This window comes from Bos indicus, chromosome 21 (genome assembly GCF_029378745.1).
Source record: "Bos indicus isolate NIAB-ARS_2022 breed Sahiwal x Tharparkar chromosome 21, NIAB-ARS_B.indTharparkar_mat_pri_1.0, whole genome shotgun sequence".
NCBI classification, from domain to species: domain Eukaryota; kingdom Metazoa; phylum Chordata; class Mammalia; order Artiodactyla; family Bovidae; genus Bos; species Bos indicus.
The window spans coordinates 60,835,841-60,844,532 of NC_091780.1; positions in this window are offsets into that span (position 1 = coordinate 60,835,841).

Sequence of the window (8,692 nt, forward strand, 5' to 3'; positions counted from 1 at the left end):
AAGAGTCGGACACAACTGAGCAACTTCCACTTTCCTGCATTGGAGAAGGAAATGGCAACCCACTCCAGTGTTCTTGCCTGGAGAATCCCAGGGACGGGGGAGCCTGATGGGGTGCCGTCTCTGGGGTCGCACAGAGTCAGACACAACTGAAGCGACTTAGCAGCAGCAACAGCAGCAGCAGCAGGAGACCATGGCGTCATGTGGCCAGGGGCCCAGAAGCTGCTACCTTCACCTTTGCAGCCAAAGAATGTCACTTAAACCCGCATGTCATTGTTCATGTGTGTGTGTGTGCTAAGTTGCTTCAGTTGTGTCTGACTCTTTGTGACCCCATGGATTGTAGCCCTTCAGCTTCCTCTGTCCATGGGATTCTCCGGGCAAGAATACTGGAGTGGGTTGCCATGCCCGCCTCCAGGGGATCTCCTCAACCCAGGGATCAAACCCATGTCTCTTGTGTCTCCTGCATTAGCAGACAGGTTCTTTACCATTAATGCCACCTGGGAAGCCCCTGGATATGAGTACCATTTACTAAAGAAACACTGGATCAAAACCTACATTCACATTGCTTCTAACAAACACCTGTGTGTATCTAATATGGGAGCAGTTCTTATCTGTCTCTTTATGTCCCACATTCTCTCTCGCTCTCCTCCTCTCTCTCCTTCTTTCCTGTCCTCTGTTCATTTCCTCTCCCTCTCCCCCTCAAAGCCCCAGGGCCCCAGCTCACCATCTCTCACTGTTGCCATCACCCATACTTAGTCTAAGGGCTCCCTTTTTCTGTCAACTGCCTGCAGAACACCAGAAAGCCCACCCACCTCGTTTCACTGTTTTTCATAGAGACAATCTCATTGGCTGCTTAAACAATTTCCTAACAGCTACTTTGGGAACCCAGACTGGCTATGATCATGTCACACTTTAGGAAGAGAAAGTTCCAGAGGCCAAATTCCTGCCTTCTCTTCTGAGAGACTCTCCTCGAGTGCCCTGTAGCCCCACCCACTAAAGGAAGGACCTCTATATGAGACGGCCCCAGAAAGATGCCCCTGTGGACTGGGGTACCTTCTGACCTCACTACATAATGATTCTTTCCTCTTGTGGGAAGCAGATGGAATGGACAGACTTAATATTTTCTGTTGTTTGTGAACAAGTTGTACAAAACTGGTATGTGCTTTTCATAGAAGGGCTACATGTTGCCATGAGAAATAAGGTCACATAATATATAATTTTTCACTACAAGACTCATTGTAAGAGGTGTGCTTATTTACTCTATTTCTATTAGACAATAATGGGGAATGCAAAATTAGGTAAGAGTCATGATTGGATGTCTCTGCAGCATGCCTCTCCCTACCTGGGACAGCAGCCTGCCAGGGATGCAGAGACTTGGCTCCAAATCCTGGACATCAGCTCTGTCACCTGCCCCTAATTGCTGGAGGACAGCACAACCCAACGTCCTGTTCAGACATTCAAAGCATCCCATCTACTCCCCACACTCGGCAGACGGCAGGAAGCCAAAGGGTGACAGCTGAATGGTTCTAAGGTACTTGGAAGTAGCTAGTCAGCAATAAAAGGACAACATTTTAAACTAGTATCTGTCTCATTGGGACTGGGCTTTCCAGGTGGCGCTAATGGTTAGGAACCCATCAGCCAATGCAGGAGAGGTAGGAGATGTGGGTTCACTCCCTGGGTCGGGAAGATCCCTTGGAGGAGGGCATGGCAACCCACTTCAGTATTCTTGCCTGGAGAATGCCATGAACAGAGGAGCCTGGTGGGCTTCAGCCCACAGGGTTGCAAAGGATCGGACACAACTGAAATGACTTCGCAGCATGCATTGGGACTAAAGGAATCAAAGTTAGATCGAGCAGAGGTGGTCCAAAGTTTGCTCCTCACATCTCCCTGACCTGTAAGCTGACATCTTTTTCTAAACCAGGAAGATGCTTCTATCACGGAAGGTCAAAAGCACAAACTGATGATCCACTGGCATGGACCAGCCACAAATCAGGGCTCCTGGAATGCCTGCAGGTCTCTGAATCTCTGGGACCTCCAACCCAGGAAATGTGGACTTCAAACACTTCCTCACAAACCTGCACATTCCAGGATAAACTAGTAGGTTCCTTTGGAGTTCATACATCATTAGCTTAGCTAACCCCTTAGTCATTTCCCAGAGACTGGTATTTATAATTCTGAATAGGAATCAGGGAACACAGCCCAACATGCTTGTCCTTCTCCTGGTTGTATTACCTTCTCACCGTGTGAGCCTCTATTGTCCTGGCCTCTGAGACATTACCTGATCAGACTGGCCCTGCTTTCTCCTTGGTCTCTTTGCTTTCAGTTCTAAAGAGTCCAACTTTAGTATTTTTAGTTCTGACGACTCTGCTGTAGAACTTGGGGTTCTGAAGTTCTAAAGATTCTGCCTCTGTATTAAAGAGATGTGTGAACTCAGCTTCAGTGGGACACTCTGGTTTGATGTGAGCTTGGCCACCAGAGCTGGGCAATAAGTATTTTCTCCCACACTTTGCTTCAGAAAAACTGGTGGATAATTCCATCACCTGTGGGTATTTGAGCAGTAAGCGTGAGCACCAAATCTATCACTCACTCCTCATCAGGGACCACTCTCTCATTTATTTTAAGGACCGGGATGACCTTCAGAAATGGGGCTGGGGCTTAAACCAGAAAATCTGTGTTTGAGTCCTAACTCTGCCACTGATTGACTATTGATCTTGAGACGGATCCTTAATATTTCTGAAAGAATATTTCATTTTCCTGTCATGAATTTAATAAATCTGATCTCTCAGTGCTGGTGTGTAGATTACATTTTTGTGCTGTGTGCTCAGTCACTCAGTCATGTCCAGCTCTGCAACCCCATGAACTGCAGCCCACCAGGCTCCTCTGTCCATGGAATTTTCCAGGCAAAAATACTGGAGTGGGTTTCCATTTCCTACTCCAGGGGATTACATTTTTATGTAATAGCATTTTGGAAATGAAGGAATGCAAGCTTCTATTAGCTATTAATAGTTAGTGTTAGTGGCTCAGTCATGTCCGACTCTTTGCGACCCCATGGACTGTAGCCCACCATGCTTCTTTGTCCATGGGATTCTCCAGGCAAGAATACTGGAGTGGGTTGCCATTTCCTTCTCCAGGGAATCTTTCCAACCTAGGGATCGAACCCAGGTCTCCCACATTGCAGGTAGATTCTTTACTGTCTGAGACACCAGGGAAGCCCATTAACTATTAATACCAGCAATTAAAAAGCATGTCTTTAAAAATCTTTTCCCATTAAGGAATAACAATAACGACACAAAAATCAGATTCAGTGGTGTTTCAGAATCCTTTTCCTGACAATATTAAGTGATTCATCTCACCCGGGATGATGCAAAGGTCTATTTAATTGAAAAACTAAGTATCAGAGACTTGGAAGTGGCCCTATATTAAAATGAGAGCACAATCAGCTCTTCATCAGTAATTTGAAATTTTAGCTCTGTCTTCTACTCAAAAAGAAAATTTTAAAGTATTCATTAGGAAGACAAAGGTATGTATGTGAATGTGTTGTGAACAGTATGGCAGGATGGGAAATTTTAAAACTCTTTCGTGCAGACAGATTGTGCCCTGTACTTTAAGCTTCTGTATTCCAAGTGCTCAGAAGAATCTCTGTGGAATGGATGAAGCAGATGGAGACCAGCCTCCAGCCTCAGTCAGATATGAGCACATCCTTCCTCTGCTGGCTCTTTACTTTTCCAGGAGAAGACAGAGTCACAGTCATGGCTGCTGGAAGAGGTCGCCCTAGCGCTTGGTCTCTGCTGCTCTTACCCAGTGAGCCTCAGCTCGCTTCTGGGAGCCTCCGCTCTCTTATCTATAAAATAGGATGGTGTCTTGCAAAAACTTGATCAGGTTTATAGCTCTTGTGCTTAGCACATGTTCAGTGCCTAGCATGGGACCTGGTACCCAGAAGGTGCTTACTGAGCCTTATTTCCCAAGACATCGGAGTACAGGATCCTCAGCTCCTTTGAAGCCAGCCTTAGTAACCACCTTAGTAACCACCCAACTAAGACCCAGTGCCATCAAATAAATAAACAAATAACGGAAAAATCTTCATTTATTTGCTGTTCTGGGTCTTAGTTGTGGCATGCAGGATCTTTAGTTGTGGCCTTTGGGATCTATCTAGTTCCCTGACCAGGAATCGAACATGGGTTCCTCTGTATTGGGAGCTTGGAGTCTTAGGCACTGCTTGGTTGGAAATGGTCCCAACCAACCATTTCTTCTAACATGACATTCTAGACCCCTCTTGCAAAGTGATCTTGCATTGAAAAGTGTAAGGAGTTGAAGAGTTCTGTTCCTTACTAGTTGTATGGCCTTGAGACAAATTAAATGTATGAGCACTTTTTTTTAGAGGCAATGATATCTGAATAAAGTCTCTAGGGATAGATAGTAACACCCCAAGACTTACTATTCCTCCTTAAATTTAAAATATTTTCCATTTATGAAATATAATTGAAAAATATTTTAAATTTAAATACTTTTATGTATGAAATATATTAATATAATTCTAATTATGTCTTCAATAATTTGGGTACAAGATAATTTGGGTGTCTCATTCTAGACCCTCCATCCTGTTTCCTCTCCTCCTTTCAGAGCTGGTCTTTTTGCTAGACACCAGCATGGATATACTCACTGTTAGGACTGGTATCTGTTCTTTTTTAGTTTTCAATTCCAAAACTAAATACATAGTTTATTTATCAGCATAAAGTTATAGAATAGAATTTGTAAACACTATTTGTAAACACTATTATAACTATATTTACAATTCACATTCTAGGCATTTATACCAAGTGCCTTGTCATAGATATAATTTAAATATTCTATGCCAAACTCCTCTATCAATATTTGTAAAGAAATCACTGCTGTACTGTTTCCCTAATCTTGGCAGGATAACAAAAAGATGTTACTCCATAGACTGGAATATATAATATGACTATTTTTAGTGGTTTTGAGGAGATTTCCTGGCAATGACCACATAAAAGGGCCACCTTCTTTTTCAGCTGTCTGTGTTCCCAACTGAACACACCGACCTCATCTTGTGGACGAGTATTTAATATGCTTCCCACTTTAGAAAACAAGATCAAGGAACAAAGAAACAGCAGACAATCCAAAACAAATCTCTCCATAAAACTAATCTAGATGTTTGTGCCACAAATCACAATGGATACACTGAAAGCTCATATCATAGCACTCTGAAACCTCTACGTACAGAATGGGATGAATCTAATCCTGGTAATTGTGAATGCCTCCGATGGATCCAGTACTTCTGGTGCAAAATGAGAGAGTCAGCAGAGCAAAGAGTTGGTGAACAGCCACCCTAAGAGAGGGGTACCAAAGGTCCCCATGAAATGAAAGAATTGGGCATGTTTGCTAACATGCGTGTTGCATGCTTAGTTGCTCAGTTGTGTCCAACTCTGCTACCCCATGGCCTGTAGCTCCCCAGGGTCCTCTGTCCATGGGATTCTCCAGGCAAGAATACTAGACTGGGTTTCCATGCCCTCCTCCAGGGGATCTTCCCTACCCAGGGATCGAACCTGGGTCTCCCACATTGCAGGCAGATTCTTTACTGTCTGAGCCACCAGGGAAGCCCGGAGTGTGAAAGTGAAAGTAAGTTTTCGTCACCTGTTGGAGAAGGAAATGGCAATCCACTCCAGTATTCTTACCTGGAAGATCCCATGGACAGAGGAGCCTGGCAGGTCCATGGGGTCAAGGAGTCAGACGTGACTGAGCACGCACACATCCCACATACCAGAGGTCCTAGCCAGTACAATGGAAGGAAAAATAAGTAAGAGTTATAAAGATTGGATCAAGAAAAGTAAAATCATCTTTATTCACAAATAATACTATTGTTTACATAGAAAATCTTATGAAATTCACAACATAACTTAGAAATAATGAGTGAATTTAATAAGATTGCAAGATTTAAGGTTGATATGCAAACAATTTATATATGCTGCTGCTGCTGCTAAGTCGCTTCAGTCGTGTCCATCTTTTTGCGACCCCATAGACAGCAGCCCAGCAGGCTCCCCCTTCCCTGGGATTCTCCAGGCAAGAATACTAGAGTGGGTTGCCATTTCCTTCTCCAATGCATGAAAGTGAAAAGTGAAAGTGAAGTCGTTCAGTCATGTCTGACTCTTAGCGACCCCGTGGACTGCAGCCCACCAGGCTCCTCTGTCCATGGGATTTTCCAGGCAAGAGTACTGGAGTGGGGTGCCATTGCCTTCTCCATTATATATGCTAGAAATGAACAAATGAAAAATGATATTAAACATAACATTACTGTTTGCATCAGAAAACATAAAATAAGCTTCAAGAAGAAAATCTAAGCACTCACATAATCTAAGCATCCACATGAAGAAGCTACACCACATGGAGGGCTTCCCTGGTGGCTCAGTGGTAAGGAATCTGCCTGTCAACTCGGGAGACACGAGTTTGACTCCTGGTCTGGGAAGATCCCACAACCGAGGAGCAAATAAGCCCGTATGCCACAGCTGCTGAGCCTGTGCTCTGGAGCTTGGGAACCACAACTACTGAGCTCTCAAGCCACAAATACTGAAGCCCCACACACACTAGATTCTGTGCTGCCCAACAAGAAAAGCCACTGCAGTGAGAAGCCCCCGTACCACAACTAGAGAGCAGCCCCGGCTTGCCACAGCTAGAGGAAAGCCCGTGCAACAGTGAAGACCCAGAACAGGCAATAAAGACATAAATAAAATAAAGAAGCTATGCAAAAAACGAGCAAATTAAGAATCCTGGTAAGTAGAAAGAAAGGGATAAAGATAAGAGCAAAGTCAATGAAGTAGGAGAACAGAAAAATAGGAAACAAAGTCAGTGAAACTAAACGCTGGTTCTTTGGAAAGATTGATAAAATTATAAATCTGTAAGACTGATCAAGAAAAAAAGAGAGAAGCCTCAATTTACTGGTATCAGGAATGAAAGGATATCACTATGTAGCCTGCTACTGCTGCTGCTAAGTCGCTTCAGTCGTGTCCGACTCTGTGCGACCCCAGAGACAGCAGCCCACCTGTCCCTGGGGTTCTCCAGGCAAGAACACTGGAGTGGGTTGCCATTTCCTTCTCCAATGCATGAAAGTGAAGAGTGAAAGTGAAGTCGCTCATTCGTGTCCGACTCTGTGCGACCCCATGGACTGCCACCTACCAGGCTCCTCCGTCCATGGGATTTTCCAGGCAGGAGTACTGGAGTGGGGTGCCATTGCCTTCTCCAACTATGTAGCCTAGAGACATTAAAATGATAATAATTGCATATTATAAGCAATTATGGGCTTCCTAGGTGGTGCTAGTAGTAAAAGTCTAGAGAAGATGTAGAGACTCAGGTTCTATCCCTGGGTTGGGAAGTTCCCCTGGAGGAGGGCGTGGCAACCCATTCCAGTATTCTTGCCTGGAGAATCCCATGGACAGGAGGAGCCTGGCAGGCTGCAGTCCATGGGGTGGCAAAGCATCAGACATGACTGAATCGACTTAGCACGCACGCATGCATGAACAATTACATGTCAAGAAATTTAACAATTTAGATGAAATGGGTAAGTTCTCTTAAGAGACACAAGTTGTCAAACGTGACTCAAAAAGAAATAAAAAAAAACCTTAAAAGCCCTATATATATTAAAGAAATTTAATTTGAAATTAAATACCTCCCCACTAAGAAAATTTTTAGCCTTTTAGTAGCTTCTCTGGTAAATTCTGTCAAAGACACAAGGGAGGAAAGAAAAAAGATAACATGATGCAAAAGCTTTAAGAATATAAAGTAGGTGGGAACATTTACTAACTCATTATATGAGGCTAACACTCCCTGATACCAAAATCACAGACATTTAAAAAACAATAACAATAACAAACCCCACTCTACACACCATTATCTCTCATGGACATAGATGCAAAAATCCTTTCAGCATTAGTAAATCACATTCAGCAATATATAAAAAGAATAATATGGTGTGACAAAGCAAGGTTTATCCAGAAAATCAATCCATGTAGCTTACCATACTACCAGAATAAAGGAGGAGAAACATAAGATCATATCTCAATAGACACAGAAAAACAATATGACAAAATTCAACACCCATTTGTGATAAAAATTATTGGCAAACCAGGAATACAACATAACTTTTTCAAAGTACTAAGGGATATCCATAAATAAAGACTATAGCTAAAATTATCTTAATGGCAAAAAACTGAATGCTTCCCTTCCACAAATAATTGGGAACAAAATACTAATGCAAAAGAAGTATGATGTCACTAAAAATAAATTCAAAAGTATATGTCAGATCTGTGATCAAAGCAACAAATACTTGCTAAGAGACATCACTGACTTGATGGACAAGAGTCTGAGTGAACTCTGGGAGTTGGTGATGGACAGGAAAGCCTGGCATGCTGTGATTCATGGGGTCGAAAAGAGTCGGAGACGACTGAGCGACTGAACTGAACTGAACTGAAGAGACATTTTAAAGATCTAAATAAATAGACATTGTATATTCATGGACCCAGAAGCTAATATTGTTAAGATTTCAGTTTTCCCAAGTTTGACCTATGTATTTAAAACAATCTCTATCAAATTTCAGTAGGTTTTCTGGGTACTGATAAACAAACTGATTCTAAAGTTTATATGGAAATTCAAAGGACATATAAAAACTAATTTTTTAAAAAAAGAGACA